The sequence below is a fragment of the Lolium rigidum genome, chromosome 7 (genome assembly GCF_022539505.1).
Source record: "Lolium rigidum isolate FL_2022 chromosome 7, APGP_CSIRO_Lrig_0.1, whole genome shotgun sequence".
NCBI classification, from domain to species: Eukaryota; Viridiplantae; Streptophyta; class Magnoliopsida; order Poales; family Poaceae; genus Lolium; species Lolium rigidum.
The window spans coordinates 320,860,415-320,874,681 of NC_061514.1; the positions used below are offsets into that span (position 1 = coordinate 320,860,415).

Below are 14,267 nucleotides of genomic sequence, written 5' to 3' on the forward strand. Positions count from 1 at the left end.
GAATACACTAAAGCTTATTTTATTTGCTAACTGTAGGGTGTGCTAACTTAATATTTATTTTCAATCTGGACATACTGACAATTGGTTTCTTAATCAAATAAACACATTTTAGGCTTTTAGCGTATGCATACTCATCAATGAAAATCAGCCACAGTACAGATGGACATGAAATTACCACAGGTTGCACTAGTAGCCATCTGAGCGATAATTGACCACCTGTAGTAATGAAAAACATTTTAAAGTGAAATGGCTAACCTTAATTCATGCATGCTATTGATTTTGCTTGTAAACCAACCATATTTTCCACTATGGCTCTTTGCTAACTCTTCATATTCAGGTAACTTTTTTTTCGAAACGGAGGCAAAAGCTTTGCCTCAATCTATTAATTAAGAAGAAAGTGTCCAATTTTTAGGAGAAAATTGGGCGAAAACCAACAACACACACCTAGCACCCCGCCAACCTGGCTACCCACACGAAGCACGAGACGCCATCGAGGAGAAAGACCATCGTTGAGGATGTCATCGAGCGTCATCGTCGTCACTCCTCCACGAGACAGCGATTCCGACTTCACCTTAGACATCCGCCATCGAGACCCTCGCCGCAAACATCGGAACCCAAGCGAGCCTATGCCAAACAGTCGACCCCCAAGCACGTCGAGGAGGAGGCAGCTCCGACTTCAACCGTGACCTTCATAGGAGAAGTTGCACGCCTTGCACCGACGCAAGCACCAATCAAGTGGCACCGTTGCCACAAGTCGCCTCGCAGCTCCGACTTCACCAATACGGCAGGGGTGACGAAGAACATGCCGCAACTCCGATCCGCTCACCATTGTCATCGTCGCCACGCAATCCATGACGCCAACACCATCCAACTTCCACGGGTCCCTCCGACCTAAGCAACTCCAAATCGATGCCCTCAAGAGGGAAGACGACACAAAAGTGCCACCATCGACCGATCACGATGGATCTAGGGATTTCCCCGGAGCAAACCCAGACAAGAAGCCACAACGTCACCTCGGCGATGCCTTCAAGAAGGGAGCGGCGCCCGAAGCCGCCGCCAACGCCGGTCTCGGCCAGCTGCCGGCCGGCCAGCAACCGAGACAAGGCGTTAGCCCGGGACTTGTCGCGCCATCCTGCTTCGTGCCCAAGACCGGACCACCTTCTTCCACCTTGCCCACCAACACCTCGCCGCTGCCCGGGGCCGCCACCCCCGGAACTCCACCAGCACCTACCACTGCACCATTGCAGCACCACCACGGCCGGGACCTCCCGCGCCAGCCGGCCGCGACGCCCGGCCACCCACGCCCGGAGCCGGCCCGCGAGCCCCGAGATCCAGCCCGGCGGCGCCCCGCCACCTCGGCGCGCCGCCCCGCACGGCCTCGCGCCACCACCTTCCCGAAGACCGGCCGCCCGGCAGCCACGCCAGCAGCCGCCGCGGACGCCTCGGCCGCGACCACCAGATCGGGCCCGCCGAGCCGCCGCCAGCAGCCACGCAGCAGGCCGCCGCAGACGCCCTCCACCGCGACCACCAGCACCGCCGGCCGGTGCGCCGCTACCATGCCGCCCTCGCGGCCGCAGCAGCAGGCCACGCCGCCACCAACACCAGCGACCCGGGGCCGCCGCCCCGGCCTACCGATTCTCCCGCGCGAGCCACGGCGAGAAGACCCCTGCCCACCTTTGGGGACAGGGCCCGCCGCCACCGCGGCGATGGCCGGCGGCAGCGGCGGCGAGGGGCGGCAGCGGCGGCGGGGAGCTCCTTGGCGGCGCTAGGGTTAGCTCCCGAGCCGCGCAGGTCGAGCGACGCGAGAGCGTTTTTCGAATTACTTGAATATTTGAGAAGATATTCAGGTAACTTAGTTTGTACTGCAGTTTTTACACATGAATAAGTTCCCAAATTTCAAAAGAAATTGCTAATTTAAACTTGCCTGTTTGCAGATAATAACACATCAAGAAGGCCGTCGCTGCCCGAGCTCATCGCTTCTCAGCTGCTCCTCACCGGTGGGCCTCACAGCTGCTCCTCGCCGGTCAACCTCGCGGCCACTCCTCGCTGGTCTGCAATCATAATAAGCACTCATTGCTCAGGAGTACTCAACTAGAGTAGATAAACAAAGAGTGAGATGATGGACACCCCAAGTTGCTTCATTGAACAATAAAAATCATGCATTATCCAAAAGCTGAGTAAAATGGTCACTGGGCAAATATTGAATTATCCAAAAGTCGAGTAAAATGGTCAATTGTTCTTTAACATAATGTGTGCGCACGCACATTAGTCACAGAGGTCACTCAAAATGTGTGAACCCATGACGAAACTCATTACTTATGATGATTGTTTTAATCATGAACTGACTCCAGAGCTGGGTTTTTTTTTTGTCCACGGTGGCATGTTGACTCGCTCCAAAAGATATCTCCATTCATTGAACCCTAGTTCGGGACTGACGGGGCTCGAACCCGCAGCTTCCGCCTTGACAGGGCGGTGCTCTGACCAATTGAACTACAATCCCCGCGGGGTGTATGGCATACCTATTCTTAAATAGAACCATAAGAAGATTCGATTCGTCTGTCCTACTCTAAGAAATAGACGAATCATATACTACACACCCACATATTATCAAGTGGTTATAGTGAGAGTGACATGTGATATTTAAAAAAAATATAGGTGGAAGGTTGGGGCCTAGTGACTGTGAGAGATAAGAGAGAGACAAAAGAGAGAGAGGGGCTAAGTACAATATAAACCATGGCAGAGTCTTTTTTTTGCGAAAATTTCACCGATCTATTAATAATCATCAACAATAGTACAAAGAGGTCAAAAGTAATCAAAATTACAAATAGCTCACTGGACCACCTAGTGACGACTACAAACACTAGCGCGAGTCGAAGGTGTGCCACCGTCCTCATCCCTCCATCACCGAAGACAGACAAAGCTTATTGTAGTACAACTTGTTGTAGTAGATAAATGGGAAGTCATCGTGCTAAGATCCTAAAGGACTAGCACGCCAAAGCAGCAACCATCGCCAATGATGAGAACCGTAGATCGAAAAAGACTTACCTGAAACCACACAACGAACACAAAAACTATCGGGTCCTATGAGATCCGCGGGACACACGATTCCACGCGCCCTCCGCCGGTGCTAGATGCACCCGGAGCGAGGATAGGGCGAGGAGGACCTAATTGTGATTTCAGGATGTAGCCACCACCTCATCATCCTGAAGAAGGCACTGAAAACAACTAAACGAAGAACTGGAACCTTCCCACTAGCGAGAGGCCGTGGTGGTCCGCCACGCCTCCAAAGCCCCAAGGCCACGAAGCGGACCGGCATCGTCGCCAGTGAGAGAGATGAAACCCTAGATGGGTTTTAGATGCGCCTCCACAATCACTAGTAGATGTTAGCCCACCATGGCAGAGTCTTTTATGCAAAAGACATCTCACTAGCTATCCTGGGCCGGTCAACATGCCACATGGATAAAACCCGCCCTGGAGCCAGTTCGTGATGAATGTTAGGGTAATATGCTTGTTGTATTACCAGGGGGGCAAAGGCCATAATATATAGTACATGTACAGGTGCAAATATGTAGGAAACCACCTAACATATGGGGAAACTACAATATACAGATATATACATCTAACACCCCCCTCAAACTCATGGTGGATCCACAACACTGAGTTTGGAGAGTAACAAGTCATGTTGCGCTCGAGTCTGTGCCTTTGTAAAGAAATCCGCCAACTGCAAATCTGAAGGCACATAATGAACCGCAACAACCTCATCCTGCACCTGAGCATGTGTATAAAAAACATCAACCCCAATATGTTTGGTCAACTCATGCTTGACCGGATCACGCGCAATACTGATAGCACCTGTACTGTCAGACAAAAGTGGAGTGGGTGTCGTAAGAGAGAACCTAAAATCTGCAAGCAACCACCGTAACCAGGTCACCTCAGAAATCAACAAAGCCATAGCCCGCAACTCAGCCTCAACACTCGAACGGGAAACTGCTACATGTTTCTTCATCTTCCAAGCAACAAGCGAACCACCAAGAAACACACAGTAAGCAGAAAGTGAATGACGATCCGTAGGATCACTCGCCCACGTAGCATCCGAGTAGCACTGGAGCTGGAGAGAACTGGAACGGGGAAAGAAAAGGCAACAAGTGACCGTACCACGAAGATAACGAAGAACACTGAGGAGATGACTGTAGTGAACAGTGGTAGGAGCTGAGACAAACTGACTCAGAATATGAACATGATAAGAAATATCAGGACGAGTGACAACAAGATAAACAAGACTCCTAACAAGATGACGATAACGAGTGGGATCAGGAAGAGGATCACCATCAGTAGGACGAAGCTTAGCATTAAGCTCCATAGGAGTATCAACTGTGCGCTCATCACCAAGAGCAGCACGGGCAAGAAGATCCTGAATATACTTTTCCTGAGAGATAGAAAAGCCATCAGAACTGGAAGAAACCTCAATGCCAAGAAAATAGCGAAGAGGACCAAAATCGGTCATAAGAAATTGATCTCGAAGACGAGCCTTGACAAAGGCAATATACTCAGGATCATCACCAGTAATGATCATATCATCAACATAGAGAAGAAGAAGGTGCGTCCACGAGAAGAAGTGTGAACGAAAAGTGCTGGATCATGAAAACTAGGAGAGAAACCAGCAGCAATCACCACTGAGGCGAAACGCTCAAACCAGGAACGAGGGGCCTGTTTGAGACCATAGAGAGAATGTCGAAGACGACAAACCGTCCCATCGGGAACAGAATACCCAGGAGGAGGCTGCATGTAAACCTCCTCAATCAACTCGCCATTAAGAAAAGCGTTCTGAACATCAAGCTGGGACACAGACCAGCGCCGAACAGAAGCAACAACAAGAAGAGTATGCACAATGGTCATATGAGCCACAGGGGCAAAAGTCTCATCATAGTTACGGCCGTGCTCCTGCTGAAAGCCACGAGCCACAAGACGCGCTTTATAGCGCTTAAGAGATCCATCAGAGCGGGTCTTAATTTTATAGACCCACTTACACGTGATAGGACGAACACCAGAAGGGGGAGAAACAAGATCCCAGGTGCCAGTGCGCTCAAGCGCAGCAATTTCCTCAGCCATGGCAAGCTGCCATTCAGGATGACGCTCGACATCCCGATAAGAAGTCGGCTTAGAAACGACAGAGAGACCATACTGACTAGAAGAGTAACGGGCTGGAGGACGACGCTGACGAACAGGCCGTGAAGGAGGGAGCTCATCGGCAGAAGACCACTCATCAGAAGAAGAGGAACAAGGAACAACATCGGAAGGATCCGAAGCCAGAGAACGAGGAGTACTAGGGGAACTAGACGGAGGAGAGGATGGCGCCGAAGCCGAAGGAGGTGCATCAGAACTAGGAGGAGGAGGAGGAGAAGGAACAGAAGGGGGTGCATCCGGAAAAAGAAGAAAAAAGATATCATCCACCGGGTAAGTACCCGAGGTGGGGAGAGGATAGAAGGACGCGTCTCATCAAACGTGACGTCATGAGAGATGCGTATCCGATGACCAACTGGGTCCCAACAGCGATAGCCCTTATGCTCATCACTGTATCCGAGAAAAACACACTCAACAGACTGAGCGGTCAGCTTGGTGCGTTCGTGAGGAGGGAGAAGGACATAGCAAACGCAACCAAATAAACGAAGAGTCGAGTAGTCGGGAGAGCGACCAGAAAGACGCTCGAGAGGAATGCCACCTTAAAGGGTAGCAGAAGGCTGAATGTTAATGAGGTAAGTCGACGTAGCGACAGCCTCAGCCGAGAAATGCGGCGGAAGAGAGGAAGCAATCATCATAGCACGGGTAGTCTCAAGAATATGACGATGCTTACGCTCGGCAACACCATTTTGAGCATGGGCGCCGGGACACGAGAACTGGGCAAGGGTGCCCTGCTCAGCAAGAACACCACGCAAGTGCTGGAAGATATACTCTCATGCAGAATCAGCACGAAACACACGAATAGGCGTGGAATACTGAGTACGAACCATGGCTGCAAAACGCTGATAAATAGAGAGCACATCACTGCGAGAGTGCATAAGAAACAACCAGGTGTACCGCGAAAAATCATCAATAAACAAAATATAGTAGCGATGACCCCTTTCGAAGGAAAGGGAGCTGGACCCCAAACATCTGAATGAACTAAATCAAAAGGTCGCTGAGATACAGACGCACTAGTAGGATAGGGAAGTTGAATCTGTTTGCCTAACCTACAACCCTGACACGAATGCAAAGACACATCTCCTGAGACGGACCCCGGAAGACCACTACGAACTAATGACGATAAACGGGAGCCACGGAGGTGACCCGGCCGATGATGCCACCGCTGAAAAGATCCGAGTGACGAAGCAGCAACCGCAGGAGAACTGGCAGATGAAGTGTCAGCAGAAGGAACGCGAAGCCAGTCTAGCTCCCAGAGCCCCGGGGACTCAAGGCTGCGAGGGCCAGCTCCAACCAGGGCCTGTGTACGACGGTCTTGAACAGCACAAGAATCAGCGTCAAGAATGACGCGACAACCAGAATCAGTAAGATGACTAGCAGAAAATAGGTTCATCTTAAGACTAGGAACATGAGAAACATCATGAACAGAGAAAGAGGAAGTAGAAAGGGTGCCTCGACTGGAAACAGGAAGTGAGGTACCATCAGCCGTGATAACGCGGATAGGAGAAACAAGAGAGCGAAGAGCAGAGAGAATAGAAGACGCAAAAGTCATATGGAAAGAAGCTCAACAATCCAGATACCACGGGGATGACGTACCTGACTGTGTAGAAGGTGGTGGTCGCGCTGTGCCAGAAGAGCCAGGCACAGAACCAGCAATACCCGTCGAGGAAGAGCCTGTAGTAGTGAGCAGACCACGGATAATGTCCTGATCAGATAGCGCAACAGCAGAAGATCCTGAAGAACCAGCCTGCCGACGAGTATAGTGCCGCAGACGTAAACTGGGATCCCTCTGCCAACAGCTAGAGATAGTGTGGCCAGACCTGCCATAGTAGGTGCAGGGAGGTGCTGTCATACCACGAGGCTGCTGAGGCTGACTCAGGCCCTGGACTGGAGGAGTAGAGAGTATCGGCGGGGTTGGAGACCGCAACGACACCGGCGGCATAGGAGGTCCACGAGCAGACGGCACAGGAGGACCACGAGCAGCAAGTACAGAGGGAACCTCAGGAAGACCAGCACCACGAAGACGAGTCTCCTCAGCACGAAGCTCAGCCAGTACCTCAGAGAGCGGAACACGACCACGGGCAAGCAGCTGTGCACGGCGCGGCTCAAACTCCTGACGGTGCCGCGACAAGAACTCAAAAACGCGCTGAAACTCCAGGTTCACGTGCACAGTCAGACAGAGGGACATGTGGCACACACAACTGTACAAAGAGAATCAAGCTGACGCCAAATAGCAGCACTCTGAGTGTAGAACTCACCAATAGTAGAATCACCCTGCTGAAGGGCATGCTCCTGGCGGACCACAGACAGGTAAGGAGCATCCCTAGACGGCTGGTAGCGCTGACGAAGAAAAGCCCACTGAGCAGTAGCAGTGGGAAGACCCATGAACTCAACAGCATACTGAGGCAGAACACTAGAGGTGAGAATAGCAGCAGCACGAGCATCCTCATCTATCCACTGAGTGTAGTCAGTCAGATCCAGCCGGTAAGTCGCAATGGCAGTAGAGTGGTCCTGGACCTTCCGGTCATAATCAACCAGAGCTGTAGAATCAGCACTCGTGGCTGCATCCTTATCCGCCTGAGTAGCATCAAGGGCAAGGGCAACGGGGGTCGGTGCAGTAGGCGCCGTAGGAGCAACGGGGCGCGGCGGACAGGAGACCTCGCCAGAAAGCACACCCCAAAGACGAAGACCGCGCATGTGGACGCGCATGAAGGCAGCGAAATCAGGATAATTTGCGCCATCAAAGATCACCGGGCAGCGAGGAATCGCAACATAGCCCGAAGAGGAAGACATAGCAGCACCCTTGTTTTTTGTTTCATTTTTTTTTCTCAACTCAGATCGGATCGAAACTCACCCGATCGAAAACACACCCGTCGAAGAAAACGCACCCGACGAGAAGAAGAGGAACAGCCGGGGGGCAGGCGGGGCCTGGGGAGCAGCCGGCGGCGGACTGGTGGCGGCCGGCGGACGACAGCAGGCAGCCGGAGGAGGGCCGGGGAGGAGGAGCAGCGACCGGCGGGGGAGGAGGAGGAGCGGTCGGCGGGGGAGGAGGAGGAGCGGCCGGCCGGGGAGGAGGCCGGCGGCCGGCGGGGAGGAGGACAGCGGCCGGCGGGGAGGAAGACGGCGGCTGGAGGAGAGAGATGGTCGGAACAAGCGGCAATGACGGCCACAGACTAGTATTGGATCAATTTTTGCTCTCATACCATGTTAGGGTAATATGCTTGTTATATTACCAGGGGGCCAAATGCCACAATATATAGTACATGTACAGGTGCAAATATGTAGGAAACCCCCTAACATATGAAGAAACTACAATATACAGATATATACATCTAACAATGAAAACGCTCATAGATGTTGAGTTTCGTGATTGGTTTTCACATTTTGAGAGATCATGTGACCAGCTTCAGTGACCACCTGTGTGTTTTCCTCTTTTTAGGACCTTCATTTTTCATCTGTCTCTCTGTCAAAAAAGAAAAGAAAAAGGAAAATCTCACCAAGAGACGTCTGCACCTATTTCTGTTGAAATTCAGGAGTTCCCATACAGTGCAATTAATGCAAAACAAGCCTAGTTGGTGTACTATTCTGATCACTAGATGCGTGTGTTTGAAAGAAACATCGGTCGGTGATTGTTACTGAACATTCGGTGACTATATGTCTGTGATTTTGACGACACATTCAGAAACTTGCCACATTCAGCTAGATCTATCTGACCAGAACGATTCAGATTCTGATTTTGAACTTGTTAATTTTGTTTCTTTGGCTATGTATGTGACACGCACGAATATTCCCACCCTTGAATTTTCAAAACATCGGAGAGTCATGCCGTTGTGAGACTAGAAATGCTTTGCCTTGAGATGGAACAAACCAATGTGCTTTGCTTTCAGATTACTGATGAGCATGGGCCGGACGGACGGACGGCCAAGCATGGATCATTTCCTCCCATATTTTTATGAGTGAACAGACATAACTAAATAATAAGTAAGGATATGATCCGTTCTACTTGTGATCTCATTTTCCCAAATCTGTGTGCTGAGATACTCGCAGAAAAGATAAATGGAAGACTGAATAATCAGTTAGGTTATTAAGATTCCTACTGAGCCGACTCGGGCACATGGAAAATACAGTGGTGGCAATACTCTAGACACAATGGAATCTCTTCCGCCATCTCGACCGTCCACTTGGCCGCCGGTGTGCATGTGGCGCTCATCCGTCCGCCCGTGATGCTCACCTTATTGCCGGGTCAGTGACAGGATTCCTGCTTTCTCTCTGTCACATGGATTTGTGCTGGTCAAAGGATAACCAACGTGGCGTTATACTTATAGATCTTGTGCAAGATTTGGACAGTGGCCGGAATATCATCCTACACTGGCTTGGTTTGAATGCGAGACACTGCATTTGAACAAGATTTTTTTTTTGTTTGTTGACTGCTGTTAAGACTGCTACTTGTAGTTCAGAAATCTCATTCTGTTTTGATAGTAACAATTGGGAAACCAACTTCAACTGATGCGTTGGATGGAATACACGTATGTTTACTTTCTAGCTTGTTAACGCAGTAAAACAGGAGTAGCTGTGTACTGTAAATTACCAAGATGAACCTAGCTCTTATCAATGGCGAAACAAAAAGAAAATCAGTTGAAGAAAATAAGTTGACGAGTCAAGAGATGTAGCGGCCATCTGACCCGTGTGTTTCCAGAGCTGGCAGCTGGCTAGCTAGTGCTATCTGGAGCACTAACTATTGTTCTGGACACTAATTTCCACTGCAGAACACTGTCAACCCAGCTGACATTGACAGTGGCAAACAGCTGCAGAGTCTCAGTTTTGGATACGAGCCTTTGATATTGACCTTATACCTTGGCAGGGGACAGAAGCTATTGCCTAAGTGATTTTGTAACCATGATTTGCCCCTCTCTTTGGAGACTAGCTAAATGACCAGACCTCTATTTTCTCTTATCACTTTTCTTGTTCAGTATATTCTATTATAACTTTACTTGTTCTTCCACTACTACTGGAGGAGACAACTGCTCTATCTTTGTGTGTGATTTGATACATTGGGAGAATTTTGTTCCAACGGCTCAAAGTAATCACACATAGTTCTAACAGCACTACTCTGTGTATGTGTGTTCGATCTTGGCATCGCTGACCTGAATTTTGTTCCAACGGCTCAAAGTAATCACACATAGTTCTAACAGCACTACTCTGTGTATGTGCGTTCGATCTTGGCATCGCTGACCTGCCACTTCTGTTAAGCGATCTTTGGTGGCCAATGATCTTGGCATTAACCCCATCTCCCCATCTGTAATATTGTCTATCGATATGTTGTTGACTTATAGGTCTATAAATGATAAATCTAATGATGACGTGTCGCATTCTTGATATAAGATGAAACTGAAGATGATCTTCACCAGGCACATCAACAGAATCTGAGATGATCTCATGTGACAGAATATGCCCTGAAGGAACTGGGATCAGGTTTAGTGGGGAATGCACCATGAGTGTATACGGTGCATGCAAAGAAATCGCTTCCAGCTGTAGATTTTTTTTTTTGAAACGGAGGCAAAAGCTTTGCCTCATCTATTAATTAAGAAGAGGGTGTCCAGTTTTTAGGAGAAAATCGGGCGAAAACCTACAACGACAGGATCAAACCCACACAAACAATACACCCACAACCAAACCTAACAGAGTCGTACCCACTCTAGCCAACACAAGAACAACATAGCCAACACTAGAACAACGCAAGGAAGACCCACTAAAAAACATGACAACTCAAAAAGAGTCCAACGATCAATCAGATGTCGAAGCTTTTCTTGCTATGGCTCTATTCCTTTTTTTTGCCCCTAATAGATACTTTCTTGAGAGACTTCTCCACCTTCCTGATCATGTTCTCCGAAGCCTTCCCCGCCAAGACGCAATCAATATCCTTGCCATATCCAGGGCTAGCCGCTTCTAAACTAGCGAGTAAGCCGCAAAGCTCTTTAGCAAAAAGAGCATCAGAGCTAGCAGCCAACACTTCTCCACAATCCAAAGAGGCGACAGACTGGCAAGGCTCCGACTGCGGTGGCGAGGGCATCATAGCCACCGCCAAGGCCTTCAAAGAGCCCAACACCAACGGAAGCACCACAGAAGAATCCTCACACAACTCATGTAGCTCTGGCGTGATCTGCAACATCGGATCCAAGATCTCATCAATGCCCTTGCTCTTAGAGAGAGCCGACACAACAAGCTGCGGTGACTGACAGGGGCTGCCACGAGGACAGAAACTACTGTAGAGATGTTCTTCATCAACCACAAATGACTTCTGCATAGCGCAGTCCAGCGGTAGCGAATCCTGCATGGTGGCAAGCTCCTGCCCACCAGAAGAACATGCCTCTATCGGCTCCAAACAATTACCAACACGTGCCAACAACAACTTGAGACTTGCCACCTCTTCACGAAGGGGGCGAGAAACCTCATCGACGCGATCAGCAACCAACTGAGCGAGCTCCATGCGCAGCAAAGCAAACTGACACTGAATGCGTGAGTCCAAATTGGCGTTGACATTGAACTCATCACAACACCTTGGAGGGGGCATTGGCGGTGATGTTGTAGGCGAGGACGAGCGGCACACGACCTCAGCCCAACTCCGAGACTCTGAGGTATGACGAGGCTGAGCGGACGGAGAGTGGCTCCTCTGGCAAGGAGCATGTGCGTCCGGAGAACGAGTACGAGTGTCCGGAGAGCGAGAACGAGCGACTGGAAAGCGCGCACGGCAGAATCGCTCCTGATGACCAGGTTGACGACAACGGATGCACATGAAGGGTGCATGGCATGATGGTATCATTGTACTGCATTCATCTTTACATTTATTCTTCTGGAATAGTTGTCAAGTCATATAGATTGAGAAAGTTCAGACTACTTGACAGGAACAATGCATGCGCATTTTTTTTGCTACATACAAATTATACACTCTACTGGTGTAACCGGTTTGTTTGAAAGTTTGAATTGAACTTCAACAGTTTCATCATGTGGAATTTTGTATATGTAAGTAAGTTGAGTTTTCATACTCAATCTACACTGGATTTTGACATCCAGGCTAGTATGCATGCATCATCGTTCCTCTATTCGCCCTAGGTATGGACTTTGAACCCAAATTCCTTGCAAATTGCAATTAATATTTGTACCAAGATCTGATGTTAGATTTGTACATTGCTTCTGTAGCACATTGAGTTTGTATCTTGCATTTGTGCATTTCCCAATTAGGGAGAGAGGGAATGAACCAAGCACATGAGAATCCGACCAATTGCATTGACCTACTTAAACAAACACTTATCCTATAATATCAAAGACCACAGGTTCATGATGTATACCAGAAGATTAGGATGGCAGAACACAATAAAATAGCTCAATGTATCTACTACTAAATACGACTGCATTATCAGTACCGATATATGCTTACCATGTGGTGCACCTACAAGTAGTTCATATTTTGATGGAACCGATTCGGTTCCATATCTTCCATTATATACATTTGCATTATTTAGCAGAGCATATTATCAGAATAAAATCAGGGTTAATTTTGCGTGCTATTAGTTAGATGATATATATTTTTTCTCTTTGCTAAATTTACTCAGAGTGGAATTCATGCACCTATAAATTAACTTTCCATAATTCAAGTCACATTTTCATGGTATATGTCTAAATAAACTCTGCCATAATTTTCCATGGTACCATTTTATTTTATAAATACAATATGTAAAATAGAACATGCATGCAGTTCTATCAATTAATGCTCATACGTGGAGGTCATGACTCGAGAGAGGCTACCACATGACAAACCTGCCGCTGCACCTCATCATCTGACTGAGATTCTCCTGACTCCATATGACCTAAATAAACTAACGACTGACCACAGCGCCGAACTGATTACTATTTTCTGTTTGTTCTAGCACTGAAACCAAGCCCTAAAATATTTCAAAAACCACGGAAGGATAGTGAGGCTGGCTCAAATTTATAAATGAGGAGAGGAATTTTATCATTAACTAACACATGGTGGTTAAACCGTTACAACCGACCATGGAAACAGTTGCTGCAAGGTCAAATGCCTCGGGGAAAGAGACAAGCTTCAGTCAAGGATGAGGTCATCTAATCAAGAAGGAAAAACATTTTGCTTCTTGATTTGGGGGATGGCCGGCCTGGTACTACTGTGATTTGGGGGAGGCTTTACCTAAATGTTGGGGATTGGGCTTGTGAATGTGCTTCGGATGAATGATCTTTTGGAACCCTTGCATGATGCCATGTGCTTGCCATAGATGTGGGTGTTGTTGCTTGGTTATCCATTATTTAACCAGCTGCACCTTAAAGTAGTACTTTCCTATTTGGCCTACCATCTGCGATCAGGCCAGTGGTATCAGTTACTAGTCGCGTGCCCCAGTGGTATCAGTTACTAGTCGTGTGCCCGCGTGACACGCAACTGATAGGTAAAGTATTAGCCGCGTGCCGCGTCTACTCGCTACCACTAGACATAATGGCAGCGTGCACGCAACACGCAGCTAATAGTTCAACCTACTGCTCGCGTGTTGTGATGCGCGCTACCATTGTGTTATAGGGATATGAATAATAGTTGCACTCTGTCATTTTTATTGCGCACCCCATCTTATTTCAGCTGACGTGGCAGTGTATAAGCATAGCATTAAATATATAACTCTTTACTCGATCCATATAACACATTCCTATATACAACCAACATGCATAACAATTTACAGTTTTGAAATCACAATCAATGTTTCGACATAGATTGATTCATATATTTGAAACACATCTTAAGAAGAAGGATTGTGGAACAGTCGAGTGGGAGAAACTACTTGTTGTAACAGAAACGAGCACATCTCTCAGATCTGTCAGCTCCCCACATCCAAATTAGGCTTCGAAATAATAAATACGTATGATCAAAAGAGGTACAAAATATGAAAAATATATAGTAAAAAGAAAATAGAAGATGTTTGCATACCCTTCTGGCTGCTGGTAGCACTGGGACATAGAACATAGAAATTATATACTTCATATGTTATCCAATAAGTAAATCACTGACTAGTATAAGTGCTAGCAAAACT

At 48.2% G+C, this 14,267-nt stretch overlaps 1 long non-coding RNA gene across 1 annotated transcript; it reads left to right on the top strand.

Annotated features, from left to right (window-relative positions):
• Positions 1–13: 13 nt before the first annotated feature.
• On the top strand, positions 14–2,244 carry LOC124676034. Its single transcript, XR_006993498.1, has 2 exons — positions 14–337; positions 1,848–2,244. It is a non-coding gene; the product is annotated as an uncharacterized LOC124676034 (long non-coding RNA).
• The last annotated feature ends 12,023 nt before the right edge of the window (positions 2,245–14,267 follow it).